This window comes from Stegodyphus dumicola, chromosome 3 (genome assembly GCF_044657685.1).
Source record: "Stegodyphus dumicola isolate Sdum_Otavi_A_Nest chromosome 3, ASM4465768v1".
NCBI lineage: Eukaryota > Metazoa > Arthropoda > Arachnida > Araneae > Eresidae > Stegodyphus > Stegodyphus dumicola.
In genome coordinates, this window is record NC_140770.1 from 154,097,362 (window position 1) to 154,116,294 (window position 18,933).

Here is an 18,933-nt window from a genome sequence, read left to right on the forward strand (position 1 = left end):
TAAATTTCCCTAATGGATTCTTTCTTTCTTTTCTAGATGAAATTTTAATTTTAATGCAGAAATCTTAAACATCAGTTTTTCCAAAAATTCCACTGGTGAGTATGGCAATTTTTAAATCAATACCGGAATAAAAAACGATTTTAGCAGTTTCAAAAAGCATATTCTGATCGGTTCAGCGATGAGTGAATTTTTAAAACGTAGTGCATTAAGTGTGCAATCTCTACATATAATAAAATAAAGAGTCTGTGTGTGTGTGTCTTTCGTTCACGCTGCGCGCAAGCTAATAGACCCACGGCTACGAAATTTGGTACATAGGTACATCTAGACAAGAGACAGTGCACCTCGAAGGAATTTTTTTCAAAATTCGAATTAGAAGTTTTATATTTTATGTTTTGTGACGAAATTGCGTCATTTTGAGACATAATGGGCTGTATATAGGAAAGCGAGATTTTACTCTATACACTCCATTTTCATATCGTCATGAAACGTAGGCACTTAGCTATTTTACGAACTTAAAATAAATTTCGTGTTTCAATAAATCGATTCAATACGAATTTATTTAACAAAGGGAGCCTTAATTCCTTTTCAACGGGATTTTTTCTAAAAAAGTTTATTTTTAAAATTGTACAGTTTATTTTTCTTTGATTTTCGGACAAGCTAAACTTTCATCCTTGCGACTGCTTTTACAAAAAGAATTTTGGAAAAATGATAATATTTAGTATTTTTAAAAGATTTTTTTAATGGAGCTTCCGAGTACACTTCTCACACCTCACATCTTTTAAAAAAGGATTTTGGCAACAATTTTCCCGGCTTATCGTTGTTGATAGATTTTTGATGAAATCGCATCATTTTCAATAGTTTGATTCTTTTAGAAATATGGGTTTGGCAACAATTTTTCAGCGTATTTCTTATGTCACTGTTTTTAAGAGATTGGCATATATCCTTGTAATTTTTTATATTTATATAATACATTTTTAATGATTGTTTTTTATAAAGTTGTTCTGCAGAGGAAAATTCTGCGCGGAATTTTTTTGTTGAGTTGCTTTCATGTTATTTTTTGCTTATTTCACTGTTTGTAAGATATTGAAAAGTTTTGAATGATTTTTTTTCTTCAACGGAAAGTTGGTTAATATTTTTATTAGGATAATTAATATTTGCATTAAGGGATATTGCTTATTTCCTTGTAATTTTATTATGCATAATAATTTTTTTTAATGAAGTTGTTCTCCAGAGTAAAAATCTGCGCAGTTTTTAAATTTAACACTTGGTGTTCCTTTCAGGCACTTTTCCGGTTCAGTTAAGACTAAGGCTGGCAGCTTAGCTGCTAGTGTTTGATAAATAAATTGTTTTCACTCTTTGCTAATAAATTACCTCAAAGTTAATGTAAAGTTGATTTCTGTTTGACATTATGATAACAGCAAAGAAACAACCTTTACAGGCATCTTTATGTTCTAGGAATTGAACTAAGCTCAATGCCTAGAACTTCACCCTATGTACACTGTTGTGCAAAACTTAAGCAACAGGTGTTCTTTTTGACATAAATCCACGAGATATCATCTGAGAGACATGAAATTCAGAAATAAGAGACAGCATTTTGTATTTAAACGATGACAAAAGCATAATTGCGCAAAAATGAATACAATGCATAAATGCAAAATGATTTTATTATGAATGATTATTTAAATAATTTTAATTCTATGCATGATGTAATCAGCTCCCTGATTGGTTACTGAATATTTGTGCATTACCGTGCCATTTTAAAATTTTATTATTCATCTCTTCGAATTCCTCAGATTTCAAATGGAATGGATATGTCTGTTTCGAAGATGAATGTTGTTATTGGTAATTACCAAGAATTAGTGGTATTGGAATAAAAAAATTGACCTCCGAGACCTTATTTTGGCTAACCTGGCTTTTCTAATCAAAGATTTATTTATAAATTGTTAATAACGTCAGATGAAATTTATTTAAAATTTTTTGAGAAAACCTCGCTAATTGCTTCTTCGATGAAGTGCGAGAGATGTGGATCACAGATGAAAGATCGTTAGAAGACCCTCCCTTTTTTTGTGGTACTTATCAATATACGACAGGTAAAATACTTTAAAAAATGTAAGTCGATAATTTTCTTTCACTTTATAATTGTATACTTCAACTTTTATTAAAAAACTAATACAATGTTTTCAAAAATTCCTGAGATATTTATTGCCACATATGTTTTAATGTTAAATAATTAATTCCTATAAAACTTATTTTAAAGTCTTTAAGTAATATTTTAATTCTTTTAAACGCTGGTATGATGTTTTTAATTCGATATTCAATTTAAGTAATATTTTAATCCAATTAAATGTTCTGCAATGTTTTTATAGCGGTGTTTTTATTCTATTATATGAAAGTAATAATTTAACTTTACTTTAGCATTTTATAATCTTAGTAAATGTATTTATTTACATTTGCCAGCCATCTTAAAAAACAATGTTTTCAACAAAAAATTAATCCATTATTTTTAACGATATTTTTTTTTTAAAGTTTCGAATACTTTACTATATGCGTAAAATACATAAAAACAGCATTTTTCAAGATGGCTGATGACTGTAAAAACTGCACCAACAATTGCGCCAATGTAAATCGCCAAAAATCCGTGCAACCCTCTACCAAAGTAGCACCTAATTTTTTTTCTCTTGAAAATATAACATAAAATATCATTAATTATAATTTGCTTTTCAGAATTTTTTGTTTTTTGTATTCTTTTATGTTATTTATTGCTCATTTCACTGTTTCTAAGATATTGAAAAGTTTTGAGTGATTTTTTTTAGGAAACAAAGTTCTTAACCTCCTTTATACCATTTGAGTTCTTAAGATTTTGCAAAGGGAAGTTGGTTAATTTATTTATTAGGATAATTAATATTTGTATTAAGGGATATTGCTTATTTCATTGTAATTTTGTTATACGTAATAGCTTTTTTTTATGAAGTTTTCCTACAGAGTAAAATTCTATGCAGTTTTTAAATCTAACGTTTGGTATTCCCTTCAGCCATTTTTCCGGTACATTTAAAATATTATATTAACTGTCAAGAATTGCAAGATATCTTGGTTCAAAAAACACTAATTCAAATCACACATAACATCAAGATACATGAAAACTGCAAATCAGGTTTCTAAACTGCTAAGTTTATTCACGTCTAACACACATTCAACTGACGGTGCCAGATCCAAGAACAAGAAGTATATATACATCATAAAAGATTTACGCCCTCTTTGGCGATTAAAATATATTTCCACGTAAAATTTCTTACACACTGGCCTGGCTGAACTGTAGTTCAGAACAATCAAGATTATCAGTGTTACATGAACATTTTCAAGAATTATTTTCAAGAATCATTATGCATTTCAATACAAATTCAAGTTTTTGTAATAAAGAAATGTCACATAAATATCAAGAACATGTAAAACTTACCATATGTTTCAAGAATATCAAGTAAATTTTCAAATAAATTTCATCAAGAATTATTGTCATAACATTCCTATTCAAGCATCAGGATTTAAATCAAGAATTTATATAACTCAAGATAATATTAAACAAATGATTTCAAAATCAAGATTATCATAATTCAACTAAAATACTAGAATTCTTACAAGAAACCTGTCTTTTTTTTTTCAGAATTATATTAAAATTTTTAAATACACTTATACATTTCTACAACCTTTAAATTTTCTAATATATACATTTCTTTAAATATTAAATTGTTTCATAAGAATAAATTGAATTTAATTAAAAAAATTAAATTTAAATACATATTTAATTAAATATTCTTTGCGCCATTGCTGCAAGGACTTTCAGCAAGTTAGAGGAATTCCTATGGGAGCAAACAGTTCTACACAAATTTGTAACCTATTTCTTTTTACATTTGAATATAAATTCCAACTCAGTTTAAATAAAAATGAATTAAAGCTATTTGCTCATACTTTTAGATACATGGATGATATTATAACTTTCAATAATAATTCTACTTTCGAGCAATTCACAATTTACCCAAATAGTTTAACACTTAATAAAACGAATACGAATCAAGATACTATTGAATTCCTAGACCTGCAAATTATTAAACACAGCAAAATTAAATTATTTGATAAAAGAAGGAATTTCCATTTTCCTACTATTAAACTAATTAATTGGAACTCTAATATCTCTAGAAAAGTAATAGAAAACACGTTTCATAGCCAAATTATCAGAATAAAAAATATATGCACTGAAAATGATGATTTAAAGGAAGAAATCATAAAACTAATTAATGTACAAGTTGATAACCAAGTACCACCAAAATTTATTAATTTATATATTAAAAAGGCACGCCTTAACTTTACTTTATAATTTTTTGGCTCTTTTGGATATGATAACATTACCTTAAACCTTAGCTGGAGGGTAATGAAGGATATAAAAGAGTAGAGAAATTATTGTAAATTTTTATTGTAAATATTTTGTAAATATGTATATTTAATCAATGCTGGATTCTTTCCTTTTACTAATAAAGGGCCAACTCTTTTCAAAAGTCTCAATTATAGCCCGAATTGAGTGAAGATTTTAATCTTCTTCTAATTTTCCATACTTTAGCCAGTATTTAGTTAAGTTTTGATATACCAATTGAAATCAAGTTCATTAAACTTTTAATATTTTCTTTCATCAAATTTAAGTTTTATTTAACTTCCTAAAGGAATTTTTGAGAAATTTCTGGGAATTTTTAGAGGTTTTTTAAGGACTTCATTTCAAAAAAATTTTGGGAAATTTTACTTTAAAACTTTAATATTAAAACATTTCAGTTTTTCTTAATTACTTTAATTTTTTACAATTTTCACACAAAATATCTTTCACTTAATTTTTTTAACAATTTTCACAATGTTTCAACAGAACACACATTTCAAATTACAAACAGTTTACTTTTTTTCACATACCACTTCACTTTAATTTCCTTCAAGCAAACTTACATCTCTTGATTGGCTCAGTTACTTAACTCCCTAAATAATTGATATTACTACCTTTAGGATTTTTAATTTAATTTAATTTAATTTTTAATATTAATGTTTACAAAAAATTTTTTACTATAACAAAGATAGCAACTTGACACTCAACTTTACCTTAATAAGTGCCATCTATATAATTTGAAGAACACACTTATTTCTCTTTCACAACACTTTTGCAGACCCCAACACTCATATAGTAGGTAAGTTAGAATTAAAACTTACTATTTACTTGCTTTAAGTATTTTTTTTTTAAAATTTTTATGTAGTATCTAAGTATTTTCTAAATATGAAATTATATTTTTAAATATATATTTGTTTTTTAAAAATTGTGAATTAGTTCTTTTTGTTTCTTATTGGTTTATATGGATTATGTATAGTTCTTTTATAGTTTCTTTTTATTGATATGCATATTCGTGTAGGGGAAGTTTCTGTAGACAAGGATTTCTAAAATACATTGGTTTCTAGATTTTTTTTTTTATTATTTTATAAAAAATTAATTTTTTAAGAAAAAGTTTAATTCTTGACTTTACTTGCTTGTTACTCGAAAGACTTCATTAGTATTTTCCTTTTTGAACTTTAATTCTTAAATGTTAATTTCTAAGGGTACCACTTTATTGGAATTACTTTTGGTTTTGACTTTTACCCTTGCCTGCATGAATGACGAAACACGAATTGAATGATTGGAGAGTTAGGTTTGGAAGCAACTTCCCCTTGATAAGTCTGTCTCCTGCCTACTCTACGATCATTTACTATGCATTTTAAAAAAAAAAAATTGTTTAATTTAATTTTAATTTATTAAATTAGTAGATTTATTTTCATGGATAGATTTTGCACTTGATTTGCTTATGCTTCTGAATTTAAATGATATTGTAGATTAGTTCGAGAATTAAATCTTTTACATGTTTGCACATTTTTTAAAATTATTTAAAATTATTTTGGCTTTTTTTTTTTTTTTTAGAATTTAAATTTGCTTTTTTTACTTTTATATGTATTTGTTAAGAATTTAAATTTTCTTTAAATATTAAATATACAGTACTTTAAATAGCAATTAAATAAAATAGATACAACATTAGTAGCATTCCGATTACATTTTCAGTAAGAAATACAAGCAATATTAATACTCTTAGCACTCGGAATTTAGATAGAGGTAATGGTGCTATAACTTGTCGCATTGGTCAGGAGTTATAACGCTGATACAGTACACAGTTTCTTATAACACGTTTCACATTTTGTCTGGATCTAATTATCCAGTACTTTTCACGGAGGAACATGAGACTACTAGCTACACATGTATGAAGAACTCGTTCATGTGCATCACGTACTGGAAGATCTGTGAAATGAGTTTTTGAAGGAATAATTATAGGATGCTTTTCATGAAAACTTAAAGTTGATTTTTGTAGTGTTCCCCCTACTAACAAAACCCTTTCCTCACTTAGAAAAGGATTTAGTTCATAAATGTTTGAGCTTTTTGAAATCAACTGTCCAGACTTTAAACTATTAATTTCATCAGGAAAATGTTCATATTAAACTTCTTTTATCAAATATAATTCTGCGGCAAAAAGTTCTTCTGCTATCAAGGGTCCGGTTTTCTTGTCAGTTTTATTTTTCAGATTGTGAATAAACCTAAATATCCATGCAGTTACTCTAATAGCTCTAATTAATTTAGTATAATTTTCAAGATTCAACACAGAATTAGATTTTTTGCAATAGACGGTAGTATTGTCATATCATTTATGCACTTTATCCGCTCTAATTCAGCATCAGAAAACTCCACTGTCACGATAAATTTACTAGGCCAAGCACTCACTGATTCAACTAACCAACCAGTCTGGCCCAAACTGCCATAATCTTGAAGACCACAAATATTTGGCTGAACATTCTCGAGATAAAATGTCCGCTGGATTGGACTTCCCATTACAATGTCTCCAGTTATTTGGGCAAGTTAAAGATTGTATTTCAGATACTCGATTTTTTACAAACATTTTCCATCATTCAGGACCACTATGAATCCAGTGAACCACTATCATACTGTCAGTCCACAGATAAATATTTTCTTCATGAATTGAAAACAGCTCTTTTAAATGTTTAGCAAGTCTTGCTGATGTTAATGCTTCTAGCAAGTCTAACCTTGGAAGTGTGAGTTTTTGTTTTATTGGCACAATTCTAGATTTTGCCATAATGAATGCTACCTGTTCTTCTTCAACTGACCTAAAATATGCAACTGAACCATAAGCTTTAATAGATGCGTCACAAAATAAATGAAGTTCGATATCCTTATTTTAATTCAATTTGCCGGGGAAATATTCTCGAGAAATTTCAGATTTCTTTAACTTTTCAATTTCACCGCTCCACTTGCACCACAACTGCTTACATTCAGTTGAAACTACATCCTCAAATTCTAAACCAAACTGCCAAAGGTTTTGCATTATCAATTTTGCATGTAATACAAATGGCGCCAAGAAACCTACTGGATCTAAAAGCAGTCACCTTTAATATATTTCTTTTTGTGGTTTTTCTACAACTATTTAATGTTTCGCACAAGTTGTCTATGTTCAAGGAAATTACATCTTTACTCGTACACCAATTAAGCCCTAATACTTTTAAAGAACTATTTAGTTCATTTCTGATTTAATTATTCCACAATCATCCCAAAGTTTCTTTAGTTTCTCGGAATTTGTATTAAACTGAAGCAAATTCATTCCGACATCTTTAATCATGCAATAGGCTCCAGTACTTAACTTAAAAGCCGGTTCCACAGAATCTGCACCATAGAAAACATCATCTACGTAGATCGAACAGTTCAACATCTAAAAAATATCTGGATTTTCTAACTCTATTTTCTTTATATGCTTTTTTATAGTGTACACAAGAATGAAAGGGCTACATGATACACCGAAAGGAACGCGAGTCATTCTATAATGTTTCAAATTGTAATTATTATCAAAGTATAAAAACCGTAATGCATCTCTATCAATTTCAGAGATTCCAATCTGGAGAAAGGCCTTTTCAATGTCTGCTGAGAACACATGTTTGTATTGTCTGAACTGCAATATCAAGCCCAAAACAGAAGGATTCAAATTTGGACCAGACATCAAACAATTGTTCAGAGATACCCCATTACACTTCGAAGATGCATCAAACATGATATGGACTTTAGTTTTTGATACATTTTTTCTTACAACTGGAGCATGTGGCATGTAATACACTTTACTACTATCACAACTTTCAATTTCGCACTCTTCAATTATTTCATTTTTTAACTGTCGTTTATTATGCTATCATAATTCGCCCTAAGCCATTCATCACTTTTTAGTTTATTAACCAAAGATACTAGACGTCGCTCGGCATTTTCTAAATTAATATCCAAGTTTGCATGATGTGATTTCCATAACAAATGAGCTACATATCTACCATCAGTAAAATGCAATTCTTTTTCAAATTTCTCAATGACTGATTTATCGTCAGGATTCTTGTTCTCCTCTAAACCCAAATGGTCCAAAATCCAAAACTTTCACAAACAGTCATTAACTGAATTATTATCTTCCTTCAAGTAATGAGAAGCACCAGTTGTAAAAATACAGGCACTAGACTGATCACCTTCTAAAGATCCAACTAAGGACCAACCAAATATAGAAGACACCGCAAATAATTTATTAGTTACTCTTTTCTTTTCGCCTGTTTGCACTTCCCAACATGAATCAGATCCTAACAATCTTTTTATTTCAGCTGCTTCACCATTATCAGCTAATTTTAGATTTTCTAATTTTAATATTTCTAAAATGTTTTTGGAGGGAATTTTTATGATCGCTCCAGAAATTGTATCTGTAACAAGAGCTTCAATAGTGATTGAGTCATTAGGGAAATGCATACTTTTCAGGGTAATTTGAACAACATTATATTCTATTAGTCTACCTTGGCTATACCCAAATGAATAAATATATAACCTTTCTTTCCTTAAAGTCCTTAATTTTAGTTCTTTAGCCAAATCAGATCTAATAAATGACCTCTGTGATCCACCATCAATTAAGATTTTTACTATTTGGCTTCTAGTATTATCTGTATCTGAAGCGTAATCAGTGCAAGTTTGTAAATATACACCTTTATCAGCAGTTTCAGAAACAGTCCCAGAGTTAAACAACAGGGATGCAACTACATTCTGCTTAGAATCTGATACTGTAACCACTTTCTGTTTAACATCTGAAACTGTTTCCACTTTAGGAAGAATATTTTTACAAAATAGCTTATTATGATTTAAACCATTACACAATTCGCAAGGATGAAGTGCACATTTAATGTATAACGGACGGTATAAGCTAAGCAAAAATTATTTAATTATCTATTTCTGTTAATGTTGCAGATTGCGTTGTTCCTTAATCTTCGAATTGGATCCGGCTTATTATTTTTTGCAGACTGTTAGAGCAATTTAATAAAAGTAAGCTTGAACTTTAGATTATGTCAAATAGAATTTCTGATATATATTTATTAATATGTAAATGATCTACAAAGCGAAAGTATGTTTCGAAGTTCATTAAACAAAAAGTGGAATTGCTACAAAAAATGGATAAAGGCATAGCCTTTGTTTATCTAAACTTTAACGTTTGTTTATTTAAACTTTGTTTATCTTTAACGCGCAGCAATGAATTGGAAGTTGATCTGTCAGCACTATCCTTATCTTCAGGGCAGATGTTTTTATTTTATTTGGCTTATTATTCCTTATTAAATGTAGTATTTCATCTCGATGTGATGTACTATATCTTTGATATGATTTAAATCAAATTCCTCGTCATTATAATTCGCTTCCGATAGCGAAGAAAGTGACAGAGGTTATTGAAAACGAAAAAATTTCAATTGACAAATTAGTCGGTATTCTCGACACAGCAGTTATAGAACTTGAACAGCGGAACTTTGTAACTGAATAAGAAATTATGTCGGTTTAAAGAATTAAAGAGAATGTATTATCACATAAAAAACGAAGTAACTTTAACAACTTACATTGAAAGAAATGTTTAATAAAGTAAACAAATAAATATTAAGCTTTCTTTTTTGTAAATTTTGATAACCTTTAGATCATAATTGTTCTTTATTTCATAAATTACGGTTTCATATTTTTAATTTTATAATTTCTGCATGCCATCTTACCAGATTTAAACTGATGATCTATAATCCAGAAAAATCGATAATCCAGAATCGCCGAAGTCCCAACAAGTCTGGATTAACGACTTTTGACTGTATTGCAGTTTAGAGTTTCTTTTTCTGTTAAACTCCAGATTCACATCGTAAGCTGTAAAATAACAGGTCCTAAAAGGGTTCCGTAAGCTTCCGACACAATACCTAATGAATTTAAGCTTCTTATATTGATTTCACTGGAATCGTATAGAGTTCTTAGTGCTTTCACATTGGACGAACTTCTAACCGGTTCAAGATTCAAGAGTTTACTCATGTGCGAAGATATTACCAAATCTGTTCGTCCAAATCTTTAATTAAACTTACAGAAGCGTCATAATTTTTATTAGATAGTGCAAACCCGGATACTGCACTTAAAGCAGGTACTGCGAGTAAGGATTTAAGATAGGTAAACTTCTCGACCTTTGTTAACTCATTATTATTACCAATAGCATTTACAAAGGAATTATAAAAATTCCAAAAATAAACTAGGATCACCATAATATTTAGGAATTGAAATTTTAGGTAATCGAATGTTAGTTTTGTTTTCGACCTTTACAGCAGCAGTATGGTTTTACCAGGCGATTCACTTTCAATGCTCACTCTCTGAGAATTTAAATTTTCTTTTTAGCCCTAAAAATACATAAACTTATTTTTTCTTCATACTCTAACACAGTATTACATTCTTTCTCAATTTCCGACTCATCCCCTTTAAAACAATCCAATATTTTTTCATTAATTTCTTTCAACGCAGACTGTTTATAGGTAAGTAAAAACACATTTTCTTCTACCATATTCTTATCCCAAATGTCCCTTTTTAATTTCAGAATCTACAACATTTATTATAAAAATAGCTTGTCTCAGAACTTTTCTAGCAGATTTCAATTTAATAATATCGTCTGCCATAATAAGAACAAAAGTAATTTTATTCTCTTACCTGGTGCAGGCTTCAAATGATTAATTCCTAATTTAGTAACTCACTTTCTTGGTGAAACACATTCACAAGTATTCTGAACATTAATCGTGCCACGTTCAGTGCAAAGGAATAATTTTTCAGTAACACGAAAAACACCACAGTCTAAATTAAAAAAAAAAAAAAAATTGTTCGTGCGCAACTGTTGGGCAGCAAAAATATTATATTTTTGGAACAGCTTGAGTATAGGACTCCATTGGTGATTTTTTTGGTTTGGCGACCAGAAATGTCGCCAAGCCATGGAAAAGGCGTTAAAATTGAAAACGCAAGTTAGAAAGCACGTTTTAACCAGAAACAATTTCAGAATATATGTTTAAACAGCAAATTTGAAGGTGCATAACTAAGTAGGGGCATATTTTAAAATATATTGGCAAGTTAAATTGTAAATTTATTATATTTTATTGCATATTGTAAAAGCAGTTAAAATTGAAAATAGATGTTAGAATGCACATTTTAACAAGAAAAATTTTAAATACAAATTTAGAATATATATTTAAACAGTGAAACTGAAAATAAATAAATAAATGGAGGCATATTTTTAGCAGTCATACTGAAAATACAAATTACAAGCTGTAAAATTGAAAATAAGAACTCAGAATACATGTTTAAATTAAAAATATGAAAATAGGAGTTAAGAATGCATGTTTAAATTAAAAGTAGAGAAAGTTTGAAAATACACAAGTACATAGAGGCATATTTTAAGCAGCAATATTGAAAATGCAAGTTTTTAGTTATAAAACTGAAAACAGGAGTTCAGAATAAATGTTTAAATTAAAAATAAAAGAAATGTTGGAAATTTAGTAAAGTTTAAAAAATCATAGTAAATTTATAAAGAAATCCTATACTCTGCTCAATATATGTCCCTTATAATTTCTAGAAATTTGTTGAATACATCAATAGTTTGCTCCTTCGAAGAAAATGACACTTGCGACAGGGTTGCCAAAGTGGAGTATTCTAGAATTTACTGGGTTACCAGAAAAACAACCATCCAAAAAGTGCGCCAAGCCAAAAATCGCCAATGGGGTCCTATACTCAAGCTGTACCATATTTTTTGTCAAGAATTGCAAGATATCTTGGTTAAAAAAACACTAATTCAAATCACACATAACATCAAAATACATGAACACTACGAATCAGGTTTCTAAACTGCCAAGTTTCTTCACGTCTAACACACATTCAACTGGCTGTGCCAGATCCAAGAACAAGAAGTATATATACATCATGAAAGATTTACGCCCTCTTTTGGAGATTAAAATATATTTCCACATAAAATTTCTTACAGTACATTTAAAAGCCAGACGAAGGCTGGCAGCGAAGCTGTTAGTTTGTTTATATTTGAGCCGAATAGTGCGAGTGGGACCATAAGGAAACTTTTAGTTTTGTGCACAGAAATATCTGCCTTCTTGCCTGCTGGCCGAGTTGCTTGTTTTTGCGCAGAAACTATAAATTTAATTGTAAAAATTGTTTGAACTGTATTTGGTGTTTTATGTTTTTCTATAGCTTTCAATTTTTAATGAAGATATTTTGAGTTTTTATGTATTTTTGCCTTGCCGCTAAGTGAGAAATGAATTAATTGAATGAGAAATGTATCTCGAATGAAATTCGAGAAAAAAAAAAATGTTTCGTATTAGGAGGAAATATTGTTGCCAGTCTGTCTCGGACAGAGGAGAATGTTTACAAGTTGCACGGCGCTGAATCGTCTGTGGAAAAACTGTTTCTTTTTTTTATTTGTCTAATTTCTTTTATACATAGTTTTAGATTTATTTATAGTATTTGAATAGGACACGTGGCAACGATTAGATAATTCTTCAAATGATATCATTTTTGTACATTGTGAGTTATAAAATAAATGAGATGCAATGCAGTTAAGTGAACCTAGCGCCAAAGTGTCGCTATGGTAAATAAAAATAGTGTATTTTTAAAGTGCATTTATTCTTTTGTGGTTTATGCGCTATCGACGAAGTAGATTTAATTCAATTCGATTCAATAAATTTAAATGAAATGCAGGAAAAAATGCATTTAATTTAATATTCCGATCCGAACAAGTATGGCTCAAGTAGCGCGCGAAGCGCGCTGTTTCCAGCTCATGAGGAGAGCCAGTACAAAGAATCTCTAAGATTCTTTGGCCAGTAGGCACATGACGGTAGGAAGTCTGACGTGGTAGGAGTTAAGAGAATGAGGTGAGGCAGAAGGGGGGCGAACAAGATGCCGCAAGCCTATGAATTAGGCCAGACAAGAAAACGCGCCGCAAACGGAGCTGTGCAAGGTAAAGCAATAATGAGTTTTTAAGGGTTACAGCCGAAAACATCGCGGACGAAAACGTCGCGGAGAAAACAACGCAAGGCAAAAACGTCGTGCTACAAAACATCGTGGGAGAAAACATCGCAGTCCTAAAACATCGTGGTACACAACATCGTCGTCGAAAATAAAGCGGTTCAAAAACTTCGCAGTTTAAAAACATCGTCGTCGAAAATGTCGTGGTAAAAAATAAAGTATCTACAAATCGTCGCATGACGATAACATCGCAGATATGCTTTTTTCAGACATGCTTTTCGCAGACATTCTTTAAAAACTGTAAATTTATATTCCCATAATGTTTGTGAGCGCAAGATGGAAAGAAGGATAATTTTTACTTTCATATTTTTTTATTAACTAATAAATTTTTGCTGAGAAAATAAGAAGGAAACTTAAGCATAGAAAATTAATGCAACTTATAGCACTTAATGGAATTTTAAACCGACATAGTTAACTAACAAAGGCCATTAATAAATAATTTTTGTAATGCTTTCACTGGTCATTTTTCATGAAAAGTATAAGCTATAAGTTGCATTTAATTATCTATGCTTAAGTTTCCTTTTTACTTTTTCAGCAAAAATTTATTAGTTATTTAAAAAATTGTGAAAGTAAAAATTATCCTTCTTTACATCTTGCGCTCACAAATCATTATGGGAATATCCATTTCCAATTATTAAAACCTGCAAAAAAAATGTCTGCGATGTTATTGTCATGCGATGATTTGTAGATACTTCATTTTTTACCACGATATTTTCAACGACGATGTTTTTAAACTGCGAAGTTTTTGAACCGCTTTATTTTCGACGACGATGTTTTGTACCACGATGTTTTAGAACTGCGATGTTTTCTCTTTGCGATGTTTTCTCCCACGATGTTTTGTAGCACGACGTTTTCTCCTTGCGTTGTTTTCTCCGCGACGTTTTCGTCTGCGATGTTTTTGCCGCGATGTTATCGGCGGACACCGTTTTTAAGATAAGATACTGTGAAAGTATACTACATGACAGAACGAGTTTGTAAGAATACAAACTCTCAAAGGCATACATTTGCAAATATAGAGTTACAGTGACAAAAATGCAGTTTGGAAGATCAGAAATCATATAGAAGTTTCGATGAAATAATAAGAAAAGTATTCATAAAAGCTATATACAATATGTGCAACTACGTATATACAGGAATGTTCTACTTTATGTAGGAAAGTTCAGATCTCTGGCTAGGTGGGCTGCCAGCGGTCGTAACTCTTTATCTTCCGGTAGTGGAATGTAGTCAAATACATGTAATTTTGTCATGTGAGGGCATGTAACTGCTTTCTGGAAAAAGCTGGAGTTTAGGCGATGAAGATGCTCTATGACAGTTTCAATTTTCAAATCTTTGTGTAAAGTCCTATTAGATACAAAATAATGCGCATTCGTGAAGGTGCGCAGCAACTTGTTTTGTGTAATTTGTAAATTAGATATGTCCCTGTCTCTAACTGATGCCCACGCAGGGGAAGCATACGTGAAGATTGGCCGTATAACAGAGATGTGTAAGTGCCGTTTTCTTCTTAAGTCTAGTTTAGAGTGCTCGTTAATAAGTGGGTTGAGACTCTGAATGACTCCTAGTGTTTATCCCCTGACATGAGTCAGGTGATCCTTCCAGGAAAATTTATCATTAATAATAACGCCAAGGTAATTCGCCTTGCGTACTCTAGGAACTTCTGTATTAAATAGTTTAAGCTTTTCCGTGATTTCAGTGGCAGAGTTCTTTCGGATAATGAGCAGCTTGGATTTATCTGCGTTAATTGAAATACGCCATTTGGTACACCAAAATTCTATTTGCGGCATGATTTGTTGAAATTTCCTGACAGCTTGATTAGGACACATAGATTTTACAGCAAGCGCAGTATCATCTGCATAACAGCCAATGAAGTAATTGTAGTTAAAGCCTGTTTTAGGGAAGTCATTCACAAAGAAAAGATATAAGATCAGACCTAAAATAGACCCTTGCGGGACGCCGGCGTGAATTCTTTTGACTTCAGATATCTCATTTCCAATAGAAACATGAAAACTTCTGCCTTTCAGGAATGAATAGATGAGACACGTTAAAGTTTTGGTGAAGTCAAGGGAACGGAGCTTGAAAATTAGACCCTCGTGCCAGACGCGGTCAAAAGCTTTGGCCACGTCTAGCATGAGTAAAGCCACAATTTGTCTGTTATGTAATGCGCTACCGATGAACTCAGAAAGTCTGACCAATTGTTTCGTGGTGGAAAGGCTTTTTCGGAAACCAAACTGTTCTTCTGGTAGTTTCTCTAAGTATGGATGGATTCTATGATAAATGATGCGTTCAAAAATTTTCCCCAAAATGGGAAGCAAACTGATAGGTCTAAATCCTTATGGGCGAGTGGTAACCTTGCCGGATTTAGGTAAGACAATCATTTTGGCTCTTTTCCATGCAAGCGGAAAGTATCTGATAGTTAAGCAAGCATTTAAAATACTGGCATATCTTGCAATACAATTTTTCGGTAGGTTCTTGATCGCTAGGTTGGTTATTGCATCATAGCCTGGAGCCTTCCTGTTTTTTAGTTTTCGTATGATTTCTTGGATTTCAAGTGGAGAGGTGAGTTCCAGATTGTCTTCTAAGTCCTCCTGTGAGGTAAACCAGTCATTAATGCAGTATCTTACATCATAAGCTATGTCACAAGGACTCTCGTTTGGTTTAAACTGATTTTCAAAATGTTCTGCAAAGGCGTTTGCTTTTTCTTTATTAGTGAGAGCCACGCAATTATTGAAGTGAAGTGGTTTGTTCGCTACAGCCTTTCCTTTTAGATTTCTGACAAATGACCGGAAAGCATTGTCTGGTTCATTAAAATTCATGATTTTCTCGTCCCAAAGGTCATTTCTGAGCTGACGAATTGATTGCTTGATGTCACGATTCAGTCTATTAATTTCCGTTTTAGTACTCGGGTTCCATGTTCGATTCCAGGCTTTCCTTAATCTATTTCTTTCTCTGATTTTATCTTTGATGTGGGGGGGGGCAAGTCTGCCAGATGTCTGTTTAATGGGAATGCTCTTGGTGGCAGTATTGACTGCATTAATGATACTATTAGTAAACAGGTGCACAGCTAAGTCTATGTCCTGCTTGGTTCTTAAAGCTGTGTTCAGGAAGCTACTATTACTTAAGATTAGATTATACTGCTTCCAGTCCGTGAACTTTTTCTCCTGCGTCATTTTGTCTTTTAGGATTCCAAGTGTGGCCATTACAGGTAAATGATCCGAGCTTAGATCATTAACAACTTCAAGTTATACTGGAATTGAAGCGGAGGTAAGTAGTAGATCAAGAATGTCCCCTCTGTTCGGGTCGTGTGCAAGATAAGTGTATTCCTCAGGCGCAAAGAAATAAACAGGTTCGTTGTTTATAAATTCAAAGAGTTGTTCTCCATTTGGGTTTGTTTTACGACAGTTCCATTCCTCATGTTTCGCATTAAAATCACCTGCTAATATAACAGGAAATTTTTTAAATAATATGTCCTTTAACAATTTAGCTTCTAAAGGGTATCTGGGTGGGTTATAGAAGGCTGTGAAATATGTGTTTCCATAACCTGGAAGAAACACGGAGACAGTGACATATTCTTGCCCATTACTTCTGTACTGCTTAAATCATGCATGATTGGAGAGAGTTCTTTACGTATATCGCTACCCCACCACCACGGTGACTAAGTATCTGTGCGATAGCATCTGAAATTCATTATGTTAATACTAATACCAGGATTTGCATGTGTCTCTGTTACCATAGCAATGTCAACATCATTGTTTTGAATAAAGTCGGTGAGTTCCAATAATTTTCCATGAATGCTACAAGCATTCCATATCATCACATTTAAAGGCGCTTTTAAATTCCTATTTTTCCCCATTGTTAGAAGATTTGGAGGGAATGTTTTCTTGACTTATTTGCGATAACTGTTTGACCTGTTGAGTAAGTTGGAAGCCTGCGCTTTTGATGACGGTCACCAATTCCGCCAGATCAGCGAAGACTTTTTTAGCCTCGGTGAGTTGTTCTTGATAGATTCCAGCTGAGAGAGCCTTAGCATAAGATTTATTTTCTACAACTCTGTTGCTGAAAACTTTCTCCTTGACTATTTTTGGTTTAGGGAACCTTTCGCATCCGCGAAAACTTGAGGTGTGTTCTTTTCCGCAGTTTACGCAGCATAATGGTACATCTGGTTTTCCTTTATCAGGACAATCTCTAGAGAAATGATCCTTAGCACATCGGACACATTTTGGAGGATACTTGCAGCCTTCCTGAGTATGATTAAAACCTTGACATCGGAAGCACTGCAAGGGCCCCTGACGTCTTTTATACTCTTGGATTTTAATTTTCATATCACAAAGAAATTGCTCATGATAAATCTTCTTTGAGTCTTCCGACTTAGGCAACGTGATAATGAACAGAGGTAGTTTTGTGACAATACCCTCCCTTTGGCGGGTCATCTGTTTAACATCCTCTACTTTGTAGTGTAATTCTACCAGGTCTCTTTTAATATCCTCAATTGGAGTTCTGTAAGTTAGTCCTCTCACTACAACTTTTAAGTTGCGCTCTTCTGGCAGTTTAAATGAGTGATGTTCAACTCCTAGATCATTTAAGATTTTTACCATACCTCTGTAATTATCGGGGGATTCTGCAATAACTTTAATTCCATCTGGAATTTGCCGACCAAAAAATTTTAATTTATTTCTGTGAAAAACTTTACTAATTTCTCCCCAGTTCAAATCAGTCTCCCTGAGAGTAATGGGTGGGATTTTAGTACGAGATGAATTTACACTATTATTTGAGGTTTTAGCAATATTTGTAGTGTCATTTTGAACACTATCTGCGTCATTTGTGTCCATATCATGATTATCTATATGAGTTTTGTTAATTTGCTCTGTGATTTTCGTAACTGAGCTATCTGTGCTTGATTGTGCATTTTTATCTGAAGCAGTGGTGACATTGGACGTGATAACTTGACTATCACTTATCTTTTGCTTTTTATACTGCAATCTGTGATTTCTAGTCCTTACAGTTTGATCTCCTCTACGCCTGTTTTGTGTTTCGTCTTCTGAACTAGTTTCTTGATCAAGCGTTTTTCATTATCTGAGTTTAGGTGTGAGAAATAATTAATCTTGATTGGGCTTCTGCCCCTATCATTATCCTCTAAAGTTTGACTCGTATTTCTAATATCCACTAAGGTATTAGTGTTTTCGTTAGTGTTTCCTTTTTCATGAATAATTTGCTCATTAAACACTTTCAACATATCAACAAGACTATGCAAGAATGTGTAAAGTTTGCCTTCTGTGTCAGTGAATTCTCCATTTTGCTCTTTGACATGATCGAGCTCGCTAATCTGCGCTTTCACTGCACCTAGCACTGCATCCATCTTCGCATCGAAAAACAAAAACCTGCGCCCTGAACATAGGAGTACAACACCCCGGAATTAGGCCCACTCGATGGTGTCCTAACAGGCGGATGTGTTG

At 31.9% G+C, this 18,933-nt stretch overlaps 1 protein-coding gene across 3 annotated transcripts in view; it reads right to left on the reverse strand.

Annotated features, from left to right (window-relative positions):
* The window catches only part of LOC118188176 (uncharacterized), a 155,810-nt gene that overhangs the window by 69,808 nt on the left and 67,069 nt on the right, over window positions 1–18,933 (reverse strand). Inside the window, exon 2 of one of the 3 annotated variants that reach the window (XM_085813507.1) lies at window positions 11,117–11,257. The exons of the other annotated variants lie outside the window; for them this stretch is intronic. The gene's annotated coding sequence lies outside the window, so the exon portion shown is untranslated. The remainder of the gene's footprint in view (window positions 1–11,116; window positions 11,258–18,933) is intronic. 3 annotated transcript variants of the gene reach the window in all.